We start from the raw sequence: 24,374 nt of genomic DNA, 5'->3' as shown, positions 1-24,374 counted from the left end.
AAACCAGATCAAGTTATTGGACAAATCAGGACATGTGACACAAGGCGGCAGTGACTGTGCCGTCTGAAAGCAGTTTTCAGTCTGATTTTATCTTCAAGTGGTCGTCTAGATGGACAATTATGTCATGTATGAAGAACTATGAAGCTTCTTCACATCGTGTTCTGACAACAGCACGTCACAGTGCTGAGTGATAAACAGAGGGTTTTATTCAGTGGCTGATAAATGCTCAAATATCAAACACTGAACACTGAAGAACACGGAGTAACACACACTATAATGATGTATTTCCAGTTTAGGGCAGTTCTTAGTTTACAGTCACACGTGCACAGTCCGATTTTCTGCAGCTGAGGTTTCTGATAATACAGTGGAGGTTAAAATACTGACATGGCCTTGGAAATGTGGAATATTCTAGATAATAGACACTTTTAGTTTTCAGTTTCCATCACCTTACCTACTTGTTTGGTGTTAAATGAGGCTAAATACTGTAATTTATGGGAGGAGGGAACAAGGAAATTCTACAGTGTGGAACTTGCAGAAAGGAGGTTTGAGAGAGAGAGAACCACTTAATAAATGATGTTCAGCTAAATGGAATTTAAAGGATGAAGTCTAAAGTACTGATGTGTGTAGTATTTATTCATAGGATTTGTTGTAGCAGCTGGTTGAAGTAGATTTATTTATTATTATTTTACCTAGTTCACATTCTGACAGACATTTTAACAAGGCATCATGAGCTTTTTATGTGTCTTATGTAAAAATCTTTTCAGCAGTGCAACTATACAGTAGCTGTTAAATAAATGGAATAGAGAAACAACTCCCTTTATGTAGTACAGTATGTGTAATTTGTCAGGACTATGATCTGACATGAAACAAAGCTTTTTCTCCCTTTGGGAGTTTACAGCTGTCATGAGAAATACAATTGCAGACAGTAATATGAGTAATACAGTCAGTCCTGTACAGTCCAAACTCCTATTACACTACATCAAAACTAATCACATGGACTGATTTGTTATGTGAACTACTTATGATGGAGTAAATAATAACCTTTACTCAGTGATTAACTTTCTTTGAAACAATGTTTTATATTTTTTAATTAAAGCATGTTACACATTAAAATATGCATCATACATAACATGTATTTCTATGATAAAACAAACTGATAAAACTTTAATCTTCACTACAAGAGTACAAGAGTTAATTTGAAGTCTTCAGTCTGTAGCATAAGAAAGATTTACTCCAGTCAAGTCACCTTACCTACTTGTTTGGTGTTAAATAAATATAGATGAATACTGTAATTTGAAGAAAGTCAGATTTTATGTGGTAATATTTGAATCAAACATATGAGTTGTCTGTGTTTGCAACAAAATCATACTTTAGAAAAATATTTGTTTTTCAGTAAATCTCACTTTCAAGTAGTCGGATATCTGGAAGTTGAATCATGGCAACTGGACTTCCTTTGGTTAGGTTGAAACGTTTTTCTATCCATCCAAGTAGCTCCTTCAGTCTAAAGATAGTTCTTTAGAGACCACAAATTTATGCTTTAGGTTTGGTTTCACTCCACCCCTTGGCCTGAATGGACTCGTTAGGTGAAACAATAGATGTAAAGGATGTAATAGTCACACCTCTGCCCAACCCCCTCTTAACACCTAAAATGGGTCGTTAAGTGTGTCCAACCTGGTGCAGGGATGAACTGGTTCTAGCCCTTTTGGGAATAGATGAAAGGGCAGCATGTTCAATAGAAGACAGGTCCTGAGGTGTTACTCCTCCTGTGTAGCGACTGTTTGGTTTCTCCAATGTACAGTTTAGAGCATTTTCCACTGCACTGGACCACAGACACTATATTGCTCATTTTGTGTTTTGGAGGACGTGGAGTCTTTGGGACTGACGAGTTTCTGTGTAAGTGTGTTAGGGTTAGGTGGATTTGAAGTAGACAGGTATGCTGTGTTTTCTGTAAATCCTTTTCAGCTTCTCTGAAACGCCAGCCATGTAAGGTATGACCAGGTTTTTGCGTTGAACCTGGGACTGTGTCCCTTGTTCTTTGTCTGGAACAGGGAGCTGCCTTGTTAAAGGCCCATAGGTCTTAAGAGCAGTCTTGAGATGCCCGTCTTCCTTCTTTTGAGCTTCAACGGAAGTAGGAATGTTTTGTTCTCTATGGTTCAAAGTCCTGATGAGTCCTATTTTGTGTTGTAGTGGGTGATGTGGGTCAAACAACAGGTACTGGTCAGTGTGGGTGTGTCTACCTCTATTTCCAGTCTGCTGCCTGTCCCAATGATGACTGCACAGTCGAGGAAGGCCAAACGGTTTGTCTTTGGTGTCCTCTCTAGTGAAACTGATGTTGGTGTCCACTGAGTTAATGTGGTCTGTGAAAGCCTGTACCTCCTGGATCTTGACCTTTACCCAGGTATCTGAACCAGTGGGTCAGTGTCATCCCCGGGATAAAGTTGAGAGCTTTCTTCTCTACCTCTTCCATGTATAGGTTGGCTGCAAAGGGTGACACTGGGGAACCAATGGCACAGCCATGTCTCTGTTTGTAGAAGTCACCTCTGTATGTGAAGTAGGTGTGTTGAGGCACAGGTCCACGAGCAAACAGATCTGGTCTGGGCTGAGGTTGCTTCTGGTGCTGAGGGAGCTGTCTTCTCCTAATCTTCTCTTCACACATGTGTGAGGAGAAGATTATCTGTGACATCAGATGCCTTAACATTGTGTCCAACTAATGGAGCTAATACTGTGGCTACTGATACTGCTGACTATGGACCAGTAGCGCCGTCCGGTACATGATGGATTTCCATATGAAAGTAAGATTAATAACATTTTAAGTGTCAACACTGTCACTGAGGTAGACATGTGCAAAATAGCAGTTTTTGTAGAGTTTGTTAAGAGTGTGTGTGTGTGGTGTTTTTGTATCAGTCCAGTTCTTTTTGTGTTGAGAAGTCTGATGGTTTGTGGAAAGAAACTGTTACACAGTCTGAATATGAGGGCCTGAATGCTTCTGTACCTCTTTCCAGATGGCAGGAGAGTGAAGAGTGTGTGTGAGGTGTGTGTGGTCAGCCACAATGTTTCTGGCCTTACAGACGCAGCGTGTGGTGTAAATGTCTATGACGGAGGGAAGAGCGACCCTGACGATCTTGTCAGTCGTCCTGACTATTTGCTCTAGGCTCTTGCGAGACAGTGCAGTTCCCAAACCAGGCAGTGATGCAGCTGCTCAGGGGGCTCTCGATGGGGCCCTGTAGAAGGTTGTGGGTGGAAGCCGTGCCTTCCTAAGTTTCCTCAGAAAGTAAAGATGCTGCTGGGCCTTCTTTGTTATGGAGCTGGGGTTGAGGGACAAGGTGAGGTTCTCTGCCAAGTGAACACCAAGGAATTTGGTGCTCTCTACGATCTCCACGGAGGAGCTGTTGATGTCAAGCGTGGAGTGGCCGTGTTGTGTCATCCTGAAGTTTACAATCTCTTTTGTTTTGTCTACGTTGTATGAGACAGGTTGTTGACTTTAAAGCAGTATGTTAACTTCTCCACCTCCTCTCTGTATGCCGACTTGTTGTTCTTGCTCATGAGACCCATCACGGTCATGTCATCAGTGAACTATGATGTGGTTCAAGCTGTGCACTGCTGTATAGTCGTGGGTCAGCAGGGTGAACAGCAGGAGACTAAGCACACAGCCCTGAGGGGCCCAGTGCTCATATGATGGTGTTAGAAGTGCTGTTTGCGATCCAGACTGTCTGATGTCTTCCAGGCAAGAAATCCAGGATCCAGTTATATAAAAAGAAGGTGTTCAGGCCCAACAGGCCCAGCTTCTCCATCATGTGTTGGGTGAATGATATTGTCTAAAGTCTATGGACAGCATTCGAGTCCTTGTTTACTGCAGTGGATCCAGTGTTACAGGCAGCAGGGTCTTTATGTGCCTTATGATGAGCCTCTCGAAGCACTTCAAGATGATGAGAGTGAGTGAATAGGACGGTAATTATTGAGGCAGGACACAGATGGGTTTCTTCAGCACAGGGACAACGGTCATTGTCTTGAAACACTTGGGGACAACAGTGGTGAGATGTTGAAGATGCCGGTGAAAATATCTGACAGATGGTCTGCATAATCTCTGAGAACTCTGCCAGACGGGGTGGTTGTATAAACAACATCCAGCGTGTTTTTCGCTTTGGTTTGCACAGTCCACATTTTGATGAATTTTAGGGAGCACAGCTCTAAAATTTGTATGACTGAAATCTCCGGCAACACTAAACTAAACAACCACTAGGGTGTGTGTTCTGCAGTTTTGCTGAAGGTCCGGTAGAAGTACACGGGCACGTTCTTAGCATTAGCACTAGGTGGAATGTATGTCATTTTATATATCATTTATATTTGGTTTATTTGTTTTTAATTACTTAAAAAGTTGGTTAATGAAGACTCTCAGTTATGGGAACAAAAGATAAACAGCATCTTTACTTCTTGTCATCACAGTATTTACTGTTTTATTAGATCCGTCAAATTTACTCCATTTCAATTTACACAATGTTCAGAACAACATCCCTTTGATAAGAACCATCAATTTCTAGGTTGGATTTCTAAGAAATCTGTTGTGATTTCTGTACATATGCAGTGGAAGAAAAACATCAGCAGACAAAATCCATTCAAAAGAAATATTCAACAAACGTTATGAGCAGAGAGAAGTTATTGTCATGTGGAGTAATGTCAGTTTGAGGAAAGAAAAGTTGTCATGAGCATGATATCCTTCATGACTAAACACAGGAAACAGCTCTACTCAATGAATTCAACAAGAATCAAGAAATGATGAGATAATAAAGACGTTCTGACAATTCTTGTTTGATTTGACTGATTTCTGTGAAGTAATGTCACAAAAACATGAGGAAGAAATAAGATTAAACATTAAATACATTACTTCTGTCTATTCAGTTTACTGAACTCTGCAGTGTCTCCAGCATAATTTAAGAGCCAAAGTCCAGCATAGAGAGGCTGAGTGAATGTGGTCTGGACTCTGTGGAGGAGAGTCATGTTTTGAGAGACGCTGTAGAGGACAGAACACCTGCTCTGTGATCCAGGTAAACTCTATTCTGGAGGACGGAGGGACCTGAGACTGGAGTGTGGCTATTGTTGTACCTAAATACGTAACTGTTGGTGCCACATCCTAAAGTCCAAGATTTATCATTGAATCCAAATCTACATTCCTTCCTGCTCCTGTTCTCCTGAGATTCTTGTATGCGACTGCTACATTAACTCCTTCTGTCCCGCTCCACTCTCACCTCCCAGTAACAACATCCAGTCAGACTCTCTCTACTCAGGACCTGATAACATCTAGTGAATCTGTCTGTGTGACTAGAATAAGACTGATGTTGAATCATTACTGTAACTTTTCTGTTTCCCTCAGATAATAACAGATATTCGTTTGGCTGTGTTTGGATCCAGTGTGATTTCTTGTGAGTATTTTAGAATCCAGCTCTGGTCTTTGGTTCTGGATTTGAAAGTAAAACATCCACTTCAGTCACTGTCTGTGAGATATTTGTCCATGTGTCCCTCAGAATGTCCTGTAGTTTGTCTCTGAGCTCTGACACAGCTGCTGTCACATCCTCAAAGTATCTCAGAGGACGGATATTGATGCTGGATGAGTGTGTAGATTGACTGAGTGCTGACACTGAGGGGTAGTTGTGTAGAAACTGGGTGTGATCCTCTGTGTGTGAGAGCTGCTCCAGCTCAGCGTCTTTCCTCTTCAGCTCAGTGATCTCCTGCTCCAGCTTCTCCTGAAGCTCTTTGACTCGACTCACTTCAGTTTCCTGCTGGGATCTGATCTGCTGCTTCACATCAGACCTTCTTTTGTCAATGAGACCAATCAGCTGAGTGAAGATCTTCTCACTGTGCTCCACTGTTTTAACCAGCAGAGTGATTGATAGCCTCCACCTCCTGTTGAAGCAGCTTCACCTCTTTCTCTCTGTCCTGGATTCTCTGCTGGAGTTTTTGGTCGACTCCCCTCCAGCTCTCTCTGCCTCTCAGTCCTTTCTGCTGCAGCTGAGACTGTGGTCGTGACCTTTATTGATCCACAGAGCAGAGATAACAGATACACTGCTGATCAAGTACGACAGAACCATCTTCATCACCTCATCGTGACGAAGCAAGATGTTCTCCTGGAGGCTTCTTGGAGGCTCCACCAGTTTTGTTTCTTGTAACTGAGCTACAATCATAATGAGGCTGAAGGTGTTTCTCACAGTAAGAGGCCAGACATTGAAGACAGGATTTGAGAGGCTTTTCAGTTTTCTCCCAGTGCATACATCACAGGCCACATCTTCAGGTCCAGCATAGCAGTGATCAGCAGGAGCAGCTTTGAGTCCTAATTATGACAGCCTAACTAAAATGGTGGGCCATAAGGAAACACAGAAATGAGGCTCCCTGGGATGTAGAGCAACCGAACACTTCACCATCAACAAACCTGAGTGATCAGTGAGAGTTGGGAAGACAGCATCTAAACATACCAGTTCACCATAATGCTCTACTCCAAGAGTCTTGCCCACATCTATTTTACAAAATGCTTGACTAAATAAATAGGTTTTCAGCCCAGACTTAAACACTGAGACCTGTGTGTGAGTCCCGAACGCTATTTGGAAGGCTATTCCATAACTTTGGGGCTTTGTAAGAAAAAGCTCTGCCCCAGCTGTAGTTTTTAGGATACGAGGTACTGACAGGCAGCCAGCATCCTTTTGAGCGAAGTAGGCGTGGTGGATCATAAGACACTAGCATTTCATTTAGATAATGCGGCGCAGGACCATTTAATGCTTTAAATGTCAAAAGTAGTATTTTAAAATCAATGCGAAATTTCACGGGGAGCCAATGAAAGTGTAGATAAGATAGGGGTGATGTGCTCATATCTTCTGGTTCGAGTGAGGACTCTCGCTGCTGCATTCTGAACTAACTGAAGCTTGTTTATGCACCTGGTTGAACAGCCAGACAGTGAGGCATTACAGTAGTCCAACCTAGAGGTGATGAAAGCATGGACTAATTTTTCTGCATCATTTAGTGACAAAATATTCCTTATCTTGGCAATATTTCTGAGGTGAAAGAAAGCTGTCCTGGTGACATTATCTACATGAGCTTCAAATGAAAGACTGGAATCTAGAATCACACCAAGGTCTTTGACTGTTGCACTAGATGTAACGGAAAGGCCATCTAGAGTTACGGTGTGGTCTAACATCTTGCTTCTAGCTGCAGATGATCCTATAACTAGTACTTCTGTCTTATCAGGATTTAGCAGAAGGAAGTTAATTAGCATCCAGTCTCGTATATCCTTTACACATTGCTCAACTTTATTAAGCAGTTTGATCTCATCTGGTTTTGATGAAACATATAACTGTGTGTCGTCAGCATAACAATGAAAGTTAATACCATGTTTACGGATAATGTTGCCCAGAGGAAGCATGTAGAGGGAAAAAAGCAGGGGGCCTAAAACTGAACCCTGTGAACACCAAACTCCACTGGAGAGCATGTGGAGTAATCGCCATTTAGATCTACATACTGATAACGATCGGTCAAATAGGACCTAAGCCAGGAGAGGGCCGTTCCCCTAATTCCAACAACATTTTCTAGTCTGTGAAGGAGAATACTATGGTCAATGGTGTCGAAAGCTGCACTGAGATCGAGTAGCACAAGCATAGAGACACTACCCTGATCAGCGGCCAATAGGAGGTCATTTACTACTTTAACAAGTGCCGTCTCTGTGCTGTGATGAGGCCTAAATCCTGACTGATAGAGTTCATGTATGTTATTTCTATGAAGATACGAGGATAGCTGCCCAGCTACTATCTTTTCGAGAATCTTAGAGATAAAGGGGAGGTTTGATATCGGCCTGTAATTTGACAGCTGACAGGGGTCGAGATCAGGTTTCTTGATTAGCGGTTTAATAACTGCTAATTTAAAACACTTCGGGACATACCCACAGCTGAGTGAGGAATTTATGATTGTCAGCAGGGGTTCTATTATTTCTGGCACTATCTGTTTTAGAAAGTGTGTCGGTATGGGGTCTAATGTGCAGGTTGAAGATTTTGCAGAAGAGATGAGTGAAATTAGTTCATTCTCTTCAAGAGGAGTAAAGTAATCTAGGTACTGATCTGCTGAGGTTAGCTCGTCACCTGCGTCAACTAAATTGTCTGGTTTTAAAGCCTGAATTTTCTGCCTTATATTTACAATGTTGTTATTGAAAAAGTTCATGAAGTCCTCGCTACTGCACAACGTTGTTATGGAGATATCTGCAGTGGTCTTCTTTCTAGTTAATTTGGCTACTGTATTAAATAAAAATCTAGGGTTATTTTTGTTGTTTTCTATGAGAGTGGAGAGATACGTTGATCTAGCTGCACTAAGAGCTTTTTATAGTTCAGGATGCTCTCCTTCCACGCTATCTGGAATACTAACAATTTAGTTTGGCGCCATTTACGTTCTAACTTTCGAGAAGTCTGTTTTAAGACGAGCGGTCATCGTTTACCAAGGAGCAAGTTTCTTATCTCTGATGACTTTTCTTTAACTGGAGCTACATTATCTAAGGTATAACGTAATGACGACTCGAGATATTCAGTCGCCTGGTCTAGTTCTGTGGTGTCAAGACGGTGATTCAATCAAAGTTGATAACTCTGGAAGATTACTAATAAAGCTCTGTGCGGTAGTTGATGTAAATCACACAACTATCTAACAAAGTAATGCTGCTCAAAACATCTCATCTCTTTTCTTTACACTTCATTTTACAGATGTTTACTCAGAAAAGCAGTTTTGTTGTCAGCAGCATAAAATCAGTAGAACATATTCACTACATCCGGTTGCAGGTTTCCTGCCGCCCGCTGGTTTGACCTCGTGTTGTCAGAACCGTGGAACGAGAGTGAAACAGAGGGAATTCTTTCACTTGTAATTGTTCTACATCGATCTGTGAGTGAACAACATGACACACGAGTGTAATACGGAGCACAGGAGTCTGCTGACTGGACAAAATCCACACATAGAAAATCTGAAGAATGACAAGTGAGACAAGTTCATTTAAATGAAGGGTTTGTTGTAAAATGTAGATACACTGGAAGAAAACAAGATTATGTGAGAAGAAGGAGTAGAGACTGGAAATGAAGTGGAAAAGGAAAGAATTCAAACCAAGTACTGTAGGAAAATACTGATTAGTTTTGGGACTGAATACTGGAAATCAAACATTTTTGTTCTCACTCTTTAAACAACTAATAAAGAGGAGAATGGTCACACTCTCTATTTCCATCTTCTTCATTTGATCCACTTCAAAACATGATAACTTTACACTTTATACTGTTAAAGAACAAACTCGCTGGTTCTGAACCTTTTGGGCTCGTAGCCCTTTTAGAAACAGGCTGTGGTTCCTTCTCATGTAAAGACGTTGTCAGACGTCTCCCCTCTGAACTTCTCACGTGTTTTATACAAGTTGTCTAGTGTTTGACAAAAGGAAGTAAAATACCAGAATTAGTATTTTCCCAGTGTATAATTATTAGTGGTGGGTAAATGAAGCCTCATGAAGACCTCAGTGACGGTGACTCTAAATGGGACACTGAAGCCATAGCAACCTCTAAAGGGCACGACTGAAGCTCTGTCACTGTTTCAATAAAGTTCAGAAAGTCTGTGTGGTCATTCAAGTGTTTTCTTCAATCATACAAAATAATGATTATATAGTCATTACAATAAAATATGCAGATGCTCTCTCCCATACTCGAAAACACATTCCAGATTAACCCAAAGAATCAATGCAAATTATAGTATATAGTTTATTAGGGTTTATTATCCCTAACAGGATTAGAGATCCTTCCTACTTTGCAAATGAGCAGTGTTTGAATTCAGCAACGTATCTTTTTTTGTGTGATGTGTTTTTAAGGAAACCTTTAAAGATAATAGTTTTGTCAGTTGAGGACTTGTATGGTTGATTTGAAATGATTATTTACAGAAGCAGACACGTCAGTTGTCTTCACAGGTTTTTATTGAGAAATCTAACTTTTTCTACTGTCGCAGGTTTCAGACGGCTCATGTCTGGCACGCAAGTGTCGCAGCATAGATGATTTATTGTTGCTGTAAGACAACTCTTGTGTGCAGAGCAAACACCGCACCTACAAGCAAATTGTAATCTTGAGACCCATTTAAAAATGAAAAATACAATTCAATTGTGGAAACATAAAATGTAGTTCATAAACTGTATTATACCATATCTGGTGGTATGAGATCAAAATGATCCCAAACCTTAGAACGTCGCTTATTGGTGGTACTCGCCATGAAACTTGCCAAAATAACTGTCACTCTCCAAATCTCTGTTTCCGCACAACCTCATTTGAAGCATAATGAAGCATCGTATATAGCTGATACAGCACAAACCACTCAAATCTGTAAAAGCTGTCAAGCTGTCACTGGCAGCACTCAGAATGCATTGAAACGCCATGAGGCCAATGACACACACTGAAAGACTCTGAGCCAATAAAAAGCTTCAAACATTTTGAAGGAATGAAGCGCGAAGCGAAACAGCTTCGAACGTCATCGGTCACATGACACAGGTGGTTTCGATACAAGCTCCGACACAGCATTTCAATCACTGCACTTCAGGAAGAGTGACACAAGCTCTGTAGCCTCAGTTTTATTGGCCCATGACTAATAATTATACAAAAAGTATATAGAAAACCCAACAATCCCATTGAGCAAGCTTTAGGCACAGTGGAGAGGAAAAACTCCCTTTAGAGGAAGAAACCTCCAGCAGAACCAGGCTCATAGTGGGCGGCCATCTGCCTCGACCAGTTGGGGTGAGTGGAAAGAGAAGAGAGAAAAGAACAGCAGGCAACAAGACAACAACAAGCAGCAAGAACATTGGGCAGATGACTGGATTCTGGAGATGTACAGCTCCAGGCCGAGGATACCTGCAGAAAAGTACAGAGAGGGAGACAGAGAGGAAGAACACAACTACAGGAGAGAGAAGACACAAAGTTAATGACATGAAAAGGAAAGAGGAGAGGAGCTCAGTTTATCAGTAGAGGTCCCCCAGCAGACTAACCTATAGCAGCATAACTAAGAGATGGTTCAGAGTCACCTGATCCATCTCTAACTATAAGCTTTATACAAAAGGAAAGTTTTAAATCTAGTCTTAAATGTGGAGAGGGTGTCTGCCTCCAGAACCTGAACTAGAGCTGGTTCACAGGAGAGGGGCTTGATAGTTAAAGGCTCTGCTTCCCATTCTACATTTAGAAACTCTAGGAACCACAAGTAAACCTGCAGCACCGGTGGAGAGGTTATGAGAGTCAGAGTCACTCCCCTGCCAGGATACCTTGAAGGTTTGTCCAGACAAGTAAGACCGAAGCCAGGCTAGAGCTGACCAGAGATGCCCAAGTCAGAGAGTGCAGTCATAAGGATCTGATGGTTCACAGTGTCAAAGGCTGCATAGGTCTAACAGAATTAAGACAGAGGACTTACCTGCAGCTCTTGCCACCTGTAGGGATTCCACAACAGTCAGAAGTGCCGTCTCTGTGGAGTGACCACTCTATAACCTCTCCAACAACCTCCTTGATGTAAATCAGTCTGGCTTTAAATGTGCAAATGGTGAATCAGGGAGTTCAGCGGGGTACCAGCTGGGAGGAGGTGGCATCAGGTTAGTGTGAAGGTCTGGGTGTGAGCTGCTGTAGAGATCCGAGAATCAGCAGTGACAATGATGGTGGGTGATCCGGAAGTGGTTGCCGAGGTTGAGAGGTGAGTCTGATGTCTCTACCAAGATGATCGTTCAGACTGAGAGTAACTGGAGCTGAAGGAGACAGGTGGAGACTCTGGCTGGTAATGGTAGAAAAGTTCTGGGTGAGATGGTTTTGCAGAAGCAACTAGATATCTCTACTGTCTAGAGAGGGTCAAGGTTATTCACAGGGAGGTCCAAAGAATAAACAGAGCTGGGTTGAGTGAGGAGAGGAATGAGGACAGAATCAGGTCCGGTACTAAGAGGAAGGTGTAGGAGAAAAGAGCAACTTCTGTATGAGAGAAGGCAAGAGATACTAAACAGGACAAGGGTTCACAGACAGGACATGGGTAGGAGATGGGTTCTGGGTCACAAGGTCACGAGTGAAAAACACAGACCTCTAGTGGGAATTTATGGTATAAACATTCAGCCTATGTGTAGAAGAATTTATGTTTTCTTTATGGTACATATACCTAGTTCCTCAGGAATCATGTGGAGGGAAGTATAAGTATGAGGGTTAGAGAGAGGTAGAGCAAGACATTTACACGATTGTGGTGTTTTCTCCATGCCGGCATGTGTGTATTAAATTGAGATGGTTCATCACACTGAGTCCTTCCTTGAAGTCTACTAAGATTTTAATACATTTAGAGAGAAAGGAAACATTTCTACAACAAAGGAGAAGAAGAGGGAGAGAACAGATCAGGTGAGAATACACTCACGGTACCAGAGGGTCGGAGCAGTCTGAAGGTAAAGGCTGGATAGTGTTTCTCTCAGGTCGAACAGGTGGTAGGAGACAATGTACCTGCTTATAAAGAGCGGGAATTAAACAGGTAACAGACCAATAAGGTAATGATGGACAGACAGGAAGGAGTAACTGGAACCGTGACACTGGATAAGTTACTGGTAGAGAAAGGTGGTGTTTGTAGGATATTTGTATGAATTTACTCTAGTGACTCTAGTTACAAAAGAAATATGCGTTTTATATTTAAAGTTAAATCTGAACATATTATTTTAAAACAGACCACTGCTGTTAAATTATTAATAATGTTCCAACAGTTCCTGCATCTTCATGTATTTTACAGACCAAGGAACTTTCTTTGCTCTGATTTAATGTCTGGAGGAGCAGATATTTTAGGATAGAGACACTCATCACCATGAAGAGACAGACGTGTGAGACAGAACGGGTGCTGCTGACTCCGACCATGAGGATAAGAAGACAGGAAGTGTTGTAAAGTTTGGTGAGAAAGAGAGTGGGACATGATTCAGATAAATAGCTGTGTAACAGATCTTTGTTCATTAGCTGAAGCTTCTGATGAGAGTGTTATGATGTATATATAGGTGATTCATTGTCTACATTTAATGTTAACATGTATTTCAGGTTTCATGTAAAGATCGACTTCATTCATAGAGTTGGTTTAATGAAGACTCTCAGTTATGTGAACAAAAGATAAACAGCATCTTTACTTCTTGTCATCACAGTATTTACTGTTTTATTAGATCTGTCAATTTACTCCATTTCAATTTACACAATGTTCAGAACAACATCCCTTTGATAAAGAACCATCAATTTCTAGGTTGGATTTCTAAGAAACATGTTGTGATTTCTGTACATATGCAGTGGAAGAAAACATCAGCAGACAAATCCATTCAAAGAAATATTCAACAAACGTTATGAGCAGAGAGAAGTTATTGTCATGTGGAGTAATGTCAGTTTGAGTAAAGAAAAGTTGTCATGAGCAGTGATATCCTTCATGACTAAACACAGGAAACAGCTCCAACTCAATGAATTCAACAAGAATCAAGAAATGATGAGATAATAAGACGTTCTGACAATTCTTGTTTGATTTGACTGATTTCTGTGAAGTAATGTCACAAAAACATGAAGAAATAAGATTAAACATTAAATACATTACTTCTGTCTATTTCAGTTTACTGAACTCTGCAGTGTCTCCATAATCAAGGAAAAGTCCAGCATAGAGAGGCTGAGTGAATGTGGTCTGGACTCTGTGGAGGAGAGTCATGGTTTCAGAGACGCTGTAGAAGGACAGAACACCTGCTCTGTGATCCAGGTAAACTCCTATTCTGGAGGACGGAGGACTGAGACTGGAGTTGATATTGTTGTACCTAAATACGTAACTGCTGTGTCACATCTTAATGACCAAGATTTATCATTGATCCAAAACAACATTCCTTCCAGTTCCCTGTTCTGCTGATATTCTTGTATGCGACTGCTACATGAACTCCCTCCCGCTCCACTCACCTCCCAGTAAAACGTCCAGTCAGACTCTCTCTACTCAGGACCTGACAACATTCAATGAATCTGTCGGTGTGACTAGAATAAGACTGAGTTCACTCATTACTGTAACTTTTCTGTTTCCATCAGATAATAACAGGTTGTGTTTGCTGTGTTTGGATTTCATCCTACATAACATGAATTTCTATGATAAAACAAACTGATAAAACTTTAATCTTCACTACAAGAGTACAAGAGATCATTTGAAGTCTTCAGTCTGTAGCCTAAGAAAGATTTACTCCAGTCAAGTCAGTTTTATTTATATACAGCAGCACTTTTCATACACAATGGATATTCAATGTGCTTCTCACCAACATTTAAGCAAATTGATCAATACAGGAAAATCAGGATATTATATTTTTTATAATATTTTAACCACTAATTTGTCAGTGGTGTGAGGGGAGTGTGTTTTTGTAATAAATACGTGAGCAAAAGCTTATTTTATCCAGAATCACAGAGAACAGCTCTGGTAAGTTTTAGTCTTTTACAGTTACTGGATTTGTTTTTGAAACTTCCTGTAGTTTTAATGATCTTTGAACTGGACTGATGGTCACTGCATGTTCAATGTAACTCTAATTATTAAATAAGACAAACAAATTGAATCTAGTTAGGAAGTTTATTGATTGTACTGTTAGTCTGCAAACTCTTCAAGTCATGTATATGAATCTGAAACCCATCCTGACTCATTAGCTGAACTTGATCTGTCAATCTATGTAGTAAAATTAAAGGTAAACCCTTGTACGTAACCAAACATGAATTAAATACAAAGAGCACAGATGATCACATCTGTTTCACCCTTTGATCTTTTAATATCAACTAGATGACATAGTCAAGTAAGATTCACAAAAATGTGATCAGTAAGTTCATCATGAGAAATTCAGTTAGAGGATTTTACAAACATATTCTCCAGGAGTATTTCATTCATTCTGTGCCCTCGACCCAGACGGTGTTCCTTGTAACAATGGTCGTTCAGTCAGAGTCCATTTTTAGACAATATTGTACCTAGCTAAATAACACTGTTACAGTTCAGACCTCCGACCAGCAGGGGCAGTGTCTTGTTTCTTGTTTCCTGGTTTTGTGGTTCTCCTTTCCAGGGGCGTGTCTCAGCTGGTCCAAGTAGTAAAGGTGTGTTGTTGTTAGCAGGTGTTTCGTCTTCTGTCTTTACTGTCTCTGTATTTTAGTTAGTCCTCTTTCAGTTTGTCTTTGTCTAGTGTGTCACCTGTCAGTCTCGTTCGATGCCTTGTTCCCTCCACTGACCTTTTCCCCCGACCTCTAGCTCTCGTTTGCTCCATGGTTAATAAGTGTTGTTATTGATAGTCAGTTCGTTTGTCTTTCCAGTCAGATCATTAGTTAGTTCAGTCAGCTTGTAGCAGCTGTTAGTTCCTGCTTTGTTCACTCTTAAACTGTTTCCTGTTAAAAACAGTGAAGAACTGGCAGCACAGTCTCCATTATTTTACTGTAAAATGAACAGTGATTTAAAGTGGAAGAAAAACATCAGATCTCTCTCCTCTAAATCCCTGTTAGTAAATGATTTGATAACTGACCATCAAATAGACTTATTCTGTCTTACTGAAACCTGGCTGCAGCAGGATGAATAAGTCTCTCTGAATGAGTCGACCCCCTAGTCATGTTAATTATCATGTTCCTAGAAGCACAGGTCGGGGTGGAGGAGCAGCAGCAATCTTCCACTCAAGATTTTAATCAATTCCCAAACTAAATAGTTTGAATTCATTTGAGAGCCTCACTCTTAGCCTCTGTGATCCAAACTGGAAAAATAAAAGAGTCCTGTTTGTTTTGTGTACCGTCCTCCTGTCCCTTATCTGATCAGTCCAGTGACTCTTATTCTCCTGTTTTACAGGAACAAACACAAAGAAACTCAGAATATCACCTGAGCTCATGTCTCCATTATTCTGTTGAGTTTCCCTCCATCCTGGCAGATCTAACTGCTTCACTAGTTGCTTCAAACTAATTAGTTAATTAATTAAATACATTACTTCTGTTTATTTCAGTTTACAGAACTCTGCAGTCCTCCATCTGATTAAAAAGCCAAACTCCAGCATAGAGAGGCTGAGTGAATGTGGTCTGGACCTCTTTGGAGGAGAGTCATGGTTTCAGAGACGCTGTAGAAGGACGAACACCTGCTCTGTGATCCAGGTAAAACTCCTATTCTGGAGGACGAGGACCTGAGACTGGAGTTGGGATGTTGTTGTACAGAAATTGGTAACTGTTGTTGTCGCATCTCAATGACCAAGATTTATCATTTAATCCAAATTCACTTCAGTCCAAGTTCCTGTTCTGCTGATATTCTTGTATGCGACTGCTACATCAACTCCTTCTGTCCCTGCTCACTCCACCTCCCAGTAACAACGTCCAGTCAGACTCTCTCTACTCAGGACCTGATAATATACAGTGAATCTGTCTGTGTGACTAGAATAAGACTGTTGTTCACTCATTACTGTAACTTTCTGTTTCCCTCAGATAATACAGTTTGTGTTTGCTGTGTTTGGATCCAGTGTGATTTCTTGTGAGTATTTTAAGAATCCAGCTCTGGTCTTTGGTTCTGGATTTGACAGTAAAACATCCACTTCAGTCACTGTCCTGTGAGATATTTGTCCATGTCTCCCTCAGAATGTCCTGTAGTTTGTCTCTGAGCTCTGACACAGCTGCTGTCACATCCTCAAAGTATCTCAGAGGACGGATATTGATGCTGGATGAGTGTGTAGATTGACTGAGTGCTGACACTGAGGGGTAGTTGTGTAGAAACTGGTTGTGATCCTCTGTGTGTGAGAGCTGCTCCAGCTCAGCGTCTTTCCTCTTCAGCTCAGTGATCTCCTGCTCCAGCTTCTCCTGAAGCTCTTTGACTCGACTCACTTCAGTTTCCTGCTGGGATCTGATCTGCTGCTTCACATCAGACCTTCTTTTGTCAATGAGACCAATCAGCTGAGTGAAGATCTTCTCACTGTGCTCCACTGTTTTACCAGCAGAGTGATTGATAGCCTCCACCTCCTGTTGAAGCAGCTTCACCTCTTTCTCTCTGTCCTGGATTCTCTGCTGGAGTTTTTGTCGACTCCCCTCCAGCTCTCTCTGCCTCTCAGTCCTTTCTGCTGCAGCTGAGACTGTGTCGTGACCTTTATGTTGATCCACAGAGCAGAGATAACAGATACACTGCTGATCAGTACGACAGAACATCTTCATCACCTCATCGTGACGAGAGCAGATGTTCTCCTGGAGCTTCTTGGAGGGCTCCACCAGTTTGTGTTTCTTTAATGGAGCTGCATCATAATGAGGCTGAAGGTGTTTCTCACAGTAAGAGGCTGGACAGGTTAAACAGGACTTGAGAGCTTTCAGTTTTTCTCCCAGTGCAGAAATCACAGGCCACATCTTCAGGTCCAGCATAGCAGTGATCAGCAGGAGCAGCTTGGAGTCCAATCTTCTTCAGCTCCTCCACTAAATCTGCTAACATGGTGTTTTTAACCAGCACAGGTCTCGGTGTGAAGGTCTCTCTACACTGAGGGCAGCTGTAGAGTTTCTTACCATCCTCTTCATCCCAGAAACTGTTAATACAGTTCATACAGTAACTGTGTCCACAGGGAATAGCCACAGGATCCTTCAGTAGATCCAGACAGATCGAACAAGAGAAGGTTTCTTGGTCCAGCTGAACTCCTTTCTGCGCCATTTCACCTCTCAGTGTCAACAACTGTCTGAGTTTCACTTTGTTAGAAGTGAAACTAGTTTGAGCTCTGATCTCAACAACATGTGTTTGTGCAGTGAATGGAGTCTGTCAGCTCTTACACTTCACCACATGTTGGTTCCACCCATCCTGAAACTGTAGATCTGAAGAGGAGGGAACAAGGAAATAAATGGACACAGTGGAGCTCACTGTGTTTGAGAGCAGGAAGTAAAGGGAGGGTCATCAGGCTTTGGTTCATTCCAGAAACAGGAGCGGTTTTAGAGAGAAACTGTGTGTTTAACTCTTTGTTGTGTTCTTACATGTTTCTGAGTATTTTATTAACTTTAATTCATTAAAGTCTAATGACTCAGTAAATTCATTCCACTTTAAATAAAGGTACCATGAACTACACACTAGGAAACGACATGATCTCTGAACCTAAAACAACAAGTCAGCTGCTCATTTCATTCCAGGAGGTCAAGATAAAATAGCACAGAAACCAGCAGCACTTTATTATTTCTATACAAATATAGACCAGTGTGGATTCACTGACAAACTGTACTGACAGAACCAACTGTAAACCATCAAACTAAACTGACAGCTGTTTTTCTTCTTGAATGTTTTTAGTGCGTCATAATTAATAAGTTTCATATTAACATTACTGTAGATAAAAGAAAAAAGCTTGTCAGAAGATATTTACACCAAATTTTGAGCTTCAGCTCTGTCAAATAGCTTGAATTTGTTCTGCAGTACCGCTTTGAAACACTTGGTGTCAGTGCTACATATTGTTCCTTTAAGTATAATCTGTAAATGAATCAAATGTCTCTGCAGTGTTTCTAGATAAACATTAAGATAATTATTATTAACTCTAACATCAACACAACATGAGTTACTGTGGCTTCTGATTTAACTAAATGCAGCATTTCCTCTGATATATTATAATAAAATTATTCCTAAAACCCTGGTGACATATTGACTGTAAAGACAGATTTAATTCAGACAAACAGGTTTGAACAAAGTCTGGATTAAAACAGATCAATCCAGGAGTGTTTGGCTGTGAGGTGAATAAAAATGAATCAATGAAATAATCTCAAGTCTGACTAAATATGTGTATTTGACAGAATCAGTTCTTGGTCTTGTTCCTGTTTGTAGGACTCTGGTCTCTGTTTCATTGACTGAGGACATCAATAAATTTGTGGTGTAAAAACAAGAAATGACAGAAAACTCAGCTAATTTCTCTGTGACGACATGGAGGAAAAAAGTGGAAAAGATGGAGACAGATGTTTCTCTGCTGTGAACAGAAACACTTTGCTTTGTGGGGTTTCAGGAGATAAACTGTCCCAGCTACATCCTCTTATTAGGGTCATAATTTCTCTGTCGGCTTTGAACCAGATCCTGAAATGAAAACAGGAGGAAAAACTGTGCTGGTCCTTCAAAACCAGTATTTGAATTTATCATGAAAACCTTCAGATTGGCCGCTTATTAAATGATTGAAGTTCACTAAATGAGTCCCACTGAGTGAGTTCATGTCCATGTTTATTTCATCCAGATAGATTAATGTAGAATCTCTGTTATGTTAACATGATATATGACATTTATATTAATTGGAATCACAACAATTACTGTTGTTAAATGTTCACTGTGTTAAGAACAACACACCTTTGATAAAGGAAGGTCTGGAGATTTAAGTGTTTGGATGAAATAAGACATGATTATTAATAAAAATATTAAAGAAAAGCAACATAAAGATTGATTTGAACAAATATTTAACAAACATCAAGAGCACAGAGAAGTTATTTAGATGTGGTAAATGTGGTCTGGACTCTGGAGGAGAGTGGTGGTTTTAGAGATGCTGCATAAGAAAGAAATATGTGATCAAGATCCAGTCAAAAAGCTCATTTGAACAAACAGATAAACACCATTCTTAAGGAACAAATAACTAAAGTGTTGTGAATATACAGAGCACATTCTTCATCCTAATTCCAGTGAGTTCCTACAACTGTCATTACCGATTCAAACTGCATTGAAAGTTGATGTTTTGCTGCAGAAGTAGATAAAAACTGTGCTGTTCTTCAACTAAACCAGATCAAGTTATTGGACAAATCAGGACATGTGACACAAGGCGGCAGTGACTGTGCCGTCTGAAAGCAGTTTTCAGTCTGATTTTATCTTCAAGTGGTCGTCTAGATGGACAATTATGTCATGTATGAAGAACTATGAAGCTTCTTCACATCGTGTTCTGACAACAGCACGTCACAGTGCTGAGTGATAAACAGAGGGTTTTATTCAGTGGCTGATAAATGCTCAAATATCAAACACTGAACACTGAAGAACACGGAGTAACACACACTATAATGATGTATTTCCAGTTTAGGGCAGTTCTTAGTTTACAGTCACACGTGCACAGTCCGATTTTCTGCAGCTGAGGTTTCTGATAATACAGTGGAGGTTAAAATACTGACATGGCCTTGGAAATGTGGAATATTCTAGATAATAGACACTTTTAGTTTTCAGTTTCCATCACCTTACCTACTTGTTTGGTGTTAAATGAGGCTAAATACTGTAATTTATGGGAGGAGGGAACAAGGAAATTCTACAGTGTGGAACTTGCAGAAAGGAGGTTTGAGAGAGAGAGAACCACTTAATAAATGATGTTCAGCTAAATGGAATTTAAAGGATGAAGTCTAAAGTACTGATGTGTGTAGTATTTATTCATAGGATTTGTTGTAGCAGCTGGTTGAAGTAGATTTATTTATTATTATTTTACCTAGTTCACATTCTGACAGACATTTTAACAAGGCATCATGAGCTTTTTATGTGTCTTATGTAAAAATCTTTTCAGCAGTGCAACTATACAGTAGCTGTTAAATAAATGGAATAGAGAAACAACTCCCTTTATGTAGTACAGTATGTGTAATTTGTCAGGACTATGATCTGACATGAAACAAAGCTTTTTCTCCCTTTGGGAGTTTACAGCTGTCATGAGAAATACAATTGCAGACAGTAATATGAGTAATACAGTCAGTCCTGTACAGTCCAAACTCCTATTACACTACATCAAAACTAATCACATGGACTGATTTGTTATGTGAACTACTTATGATGGAGTAAATAATAACCTTTACTCAGTGATTAACTTTCTTTGAAACAATGTTTTATATTTTTTAATTAAAGCATGTTACACATTAAAATATGCATCATACATAACATGTATTTCTATGATAAAACAAACTGATAAAACTTTAATCTTCACTACAAGAGTACAAGAGTTAATTTGAAGTCTTCAGTCTGTAGCATAAGAAAGATTTACTCCAGTCAAGTCACCTTACCTACTTGTTTGGTGTTAAATAAATATAGATGAATACTGTAATTTGAAGAAAGTCAGATTTTATGTGGTAATATTTGAATCAAACATATGAGTTGTCTGTGTTTGCAACAAAATCATACTTTAGAAAAATATTTGTTTTTCAGTAAATCTCACTTTCAAGTAGTCGGATATCTGGAAGTTGAATCATGGCAACTGGACTTCCTTTGGTTAGGTTGAAACGTTTTTCTATCCATCCAAGTAGCTCCTTCAGTCTAAAGATAGTTCTTTAGAGACCACAAATTTATGCTTTAGGTTTGGTTTCACTCCACCCCTTGGCCTGAATGGACTCGTTAGGTGAAACAATAGATGTAAAGGATGTAATAGTCACACCTCTGCCCAACCCCCTCTTAACACCTAAAATGGGTCGTTAAGTGTGTCCAACCTGGTGCAGGGATGAACTGGTTCTAGCCCTTTTGGGAATAGATGAAAGGGCAGCATGTTCAATAGAAGACAGGTCCTGAGGGGTTACTCCTCCTGTGTAGCGACTGTTTGGTTTCTCCAATGTACAGTTTAGAGCATTTTCCACTGCACTGGACCACAGACACTATATTGCTCATTTTGTGTTTTGGAGGACGTGGAGTCTTTGGGACTGACGAGTTTCTGTGTAAGTGTGTTAGGGTTAGGTGGATTTGAAGTAGACAGGTATGCTGTGTTTTCTGTAAATCCTTTTCAGCTTCTCTGAAACGCCAGCCATGTAAGGTATGACCAGGTTTTTGCGTTGAACCTGGGACTGTGTCCCTTGTTCTTTGTCTGGAACAGGGAGCTGCCTTGTTAAAGGCCCATAGGTCTTAAGAGCAGTCTTGAGATGCCCGTCTTCCTTCTTTTGAGCTTCAACGGAAGTAGGAATGTTTTGTTCTCTATGGTTCAAAGTCCTGATGAGTCCTATTTTGTGTTGTAGTGGGTGATGTGGGTCAAACAACAGGTACTGGTCAGTGTGGGTGTGTCTACCTCTATTTCCAGTCTGCTGCCTGTCCCAATGATGACTGCACAGTCGAGGAAGGCCAAACGGTTGTCTTTGGTGTCCTCTCTAGTGAAACTGATGTTGGTGTCCACTGAGTTAATGTGGTCTGTGAAAGCCTGTACCTCCTGGATCTTGACCTTTACCCAGGTATCTGAACCAGTGGGTCAGTGTCATCCCCGGGATAAAGTTGAGAGCTTTCTTCTCTACCTCTTCCATGTATAGGTTGGCTGCAAAGGGTGACACTGGGGAACCAATGGCACAGCCATGTCTCTGTTTGTAGAAGTCACCTCTGTATGTGAAGTAGGTGGTGTTGAGGCACAGGTCCACGAGCAAACAGATCTGGTCTGGGCTGAGGTTGCTTCTGGTGCTGAGGGAGCTGTCTTCTCCTAATCTTCTCTTCACACATGTGTGAGGAGAAGATTATCTGTGACATCAGATGCCTTAACATTGTGTCCAACTAATGGAGCTAATACTGTGGCTACTGATACTGCTGACTATGGACCAGTAGCGCCGTCCGGTACATGATGGATTGTCCATATGAAAGTAAGATTAATAACATTTTAAGTGTCAACACTGTCACTGAGGTAGACATGTGCAAAATAGCAGTTTTTGTAGAGTTTGTTAAGAGTGTGTGTGTGTGTGTTTTTGTATCAGTCCAGTTCTTTTTGTGTTGAGAAGTCTGATGGTTTGTGGAAAGAAACTGTTACACAGTCTGAATATGAGGGCCTGAATGCTTCTGTACCTCTTTCCAGATGGCAGGAGAGTGAAGAGTGTGTGTGAGGTGTGTGTGGTCAGCCACAATGTTTCTGGCCTTACAGACGCAGCGTGTGGTGTAAATGTCTATGACGGAGGGAAGAGCGACCCTGACGATCTTGTCAGTCGTCCTGACTATTTGCTCTAGGCTCTTGCGAGACAGTGCAGTTCCCAAACCAGGCAGTGATGCAGCTGCTCAGGGGGCTCTCGATGGGGCCCTGTAGAAGGTTGTGGGTGGAAGCCGTGCCTTCCTAAGTTTCCTCAGAAAGTAAAGATGCTGCTGGGCCTTCTTTGTTATGGAGCTGGGGTTGAGGGACAAGGTGAGGTTCTCTGCCAAGTGAACACCAAGGAATTTGGTGCTCTCTACGATCTCCACGGAGGAGCTGTTGATGTCAAGCGTGGAGTGGCCGTGTTGTGTCATCCTGAAGTTTACAATCTCTTTTGTTTTGTCTACGTTGTATGAGACAGGTTGTTGACTTTAAAGCAGTATGTTAACTTCTCCACCTCCTCTCTGTATGCCGACTTGTTGTTCTTGCTCATGAGACCCATCACGGTCATGTCATCAGTGAACTATGATGTGGTTCAAGCTGTGCACTGCTGTATAGTCGTGGGTCAGCAGGGTGAACAGCAGGAGACTAAGCACACAGCCCTGAGGGGCCCCAGTGCTCAATATGATGGTGTTAGAAGTGCTGTTTGCGATCCAGACTGTCTGATGTCTTCCAGGCAAGAAATCCAGGATCCAGTTATATAAAAAGAAGGTGTTCAGGCCCAACAGGCCCAGCTTCTCCATCATGTGTTGGTGAATGATATTGTCTAAAGTCTATGGACAGCATTCGAGTCCTTGTTTACTGCAGTGGATCCAGTGTTACAGGCAGCAGGGTCTTTATGTGCCTTATGATGAGCCTCTCGAAGCACTTCAAGATGATGAGAGTGAGTGAATAGGACGGTAATTATTGAGGCAGGACACAGATGGTTTCTTCAGCACAGGGACAACGGTCATTGTCTTGAAACACTTGGGGACAACAGTGGTGAGATGTTGAAGATGCCGGTGAAAATATCTGACAGATGGTCTGCATAATCTCTGAGAACTCTGCCAGACGGGGTGGTTGTATAAACAACATCCAGCGTGTTTTTCCGCTTTGGTTGCACAGTCCACATTTTGATGAAATTTAGGGAGCACAGCTCTAAAATTTGTATGACTGAAATCTCCGGCAACACTAAACTAAACAACCACTAGGGTGTGTGTTCTGCAGTTTGCTGAAGGTCCGGTAAAGTACACAGGGCACGTTCTTAGCATTAGCACTAGGTGGAATGTATGTCATTTTATATATCATTTATATTTGGTTTATTTGTTTTTAATTACTTAAAAAGTTGGTTTAATGAAGACTCTCAGTTATGGGAACAAAAGATAAACAGCATCTTTACTTCTTGTCATCACAGTATTTACTGTTTTATTAGATCCGTCAAATTTACTCCATTTCAATTTACACAATGTTCAGAACAACATCCCTTTGATAAAGAACCATCAATTTCTAGGTTGGATTTCTAAGAAATCTGTTGTGATTTCTGTACATATGCAGTGGAAGAAAAACATCAGCAGACAAATCCATTCAAAGAAATATTCAACAAACGTTATGAGCAGAGAGAAGT

The 24,374-nt window shown here is 40.9% G+C and overlaps 1 pseudogene; it reads right to left on the bottom strand.

Moving 5' to 3' along the window:
- Positions 1-16,327: 16,327 nt before the first annotated feature.
- Positions 16,328-17,649, bottom strand: LOC113174415 (annotated as a pseudogene).
- Positions 17,650-24,374: the final 6,725 nt, after the last annotated feature.

The sequence above is a fragment of the Anabas testudineus genome, unplaced genomic scaffold (genome assembly GCF_900324465.2).
Source record: "Anabas testudineus unplaced genomic scaffold, fAnaTes1.2 Contig285arrow_ctg1, whole genome shotgun sequence".
NCBI lineage: Eukaryota > Metazoa > Chordata > Actinopteri > Anabantiformes > Anabantidae > Anabas > Anabas testudineus.
The sequence above is the reverse complement of the archived record's forward strand: the minus strand, read 5'-3'. Positions and strand labels throughout refer to the sequence as shown.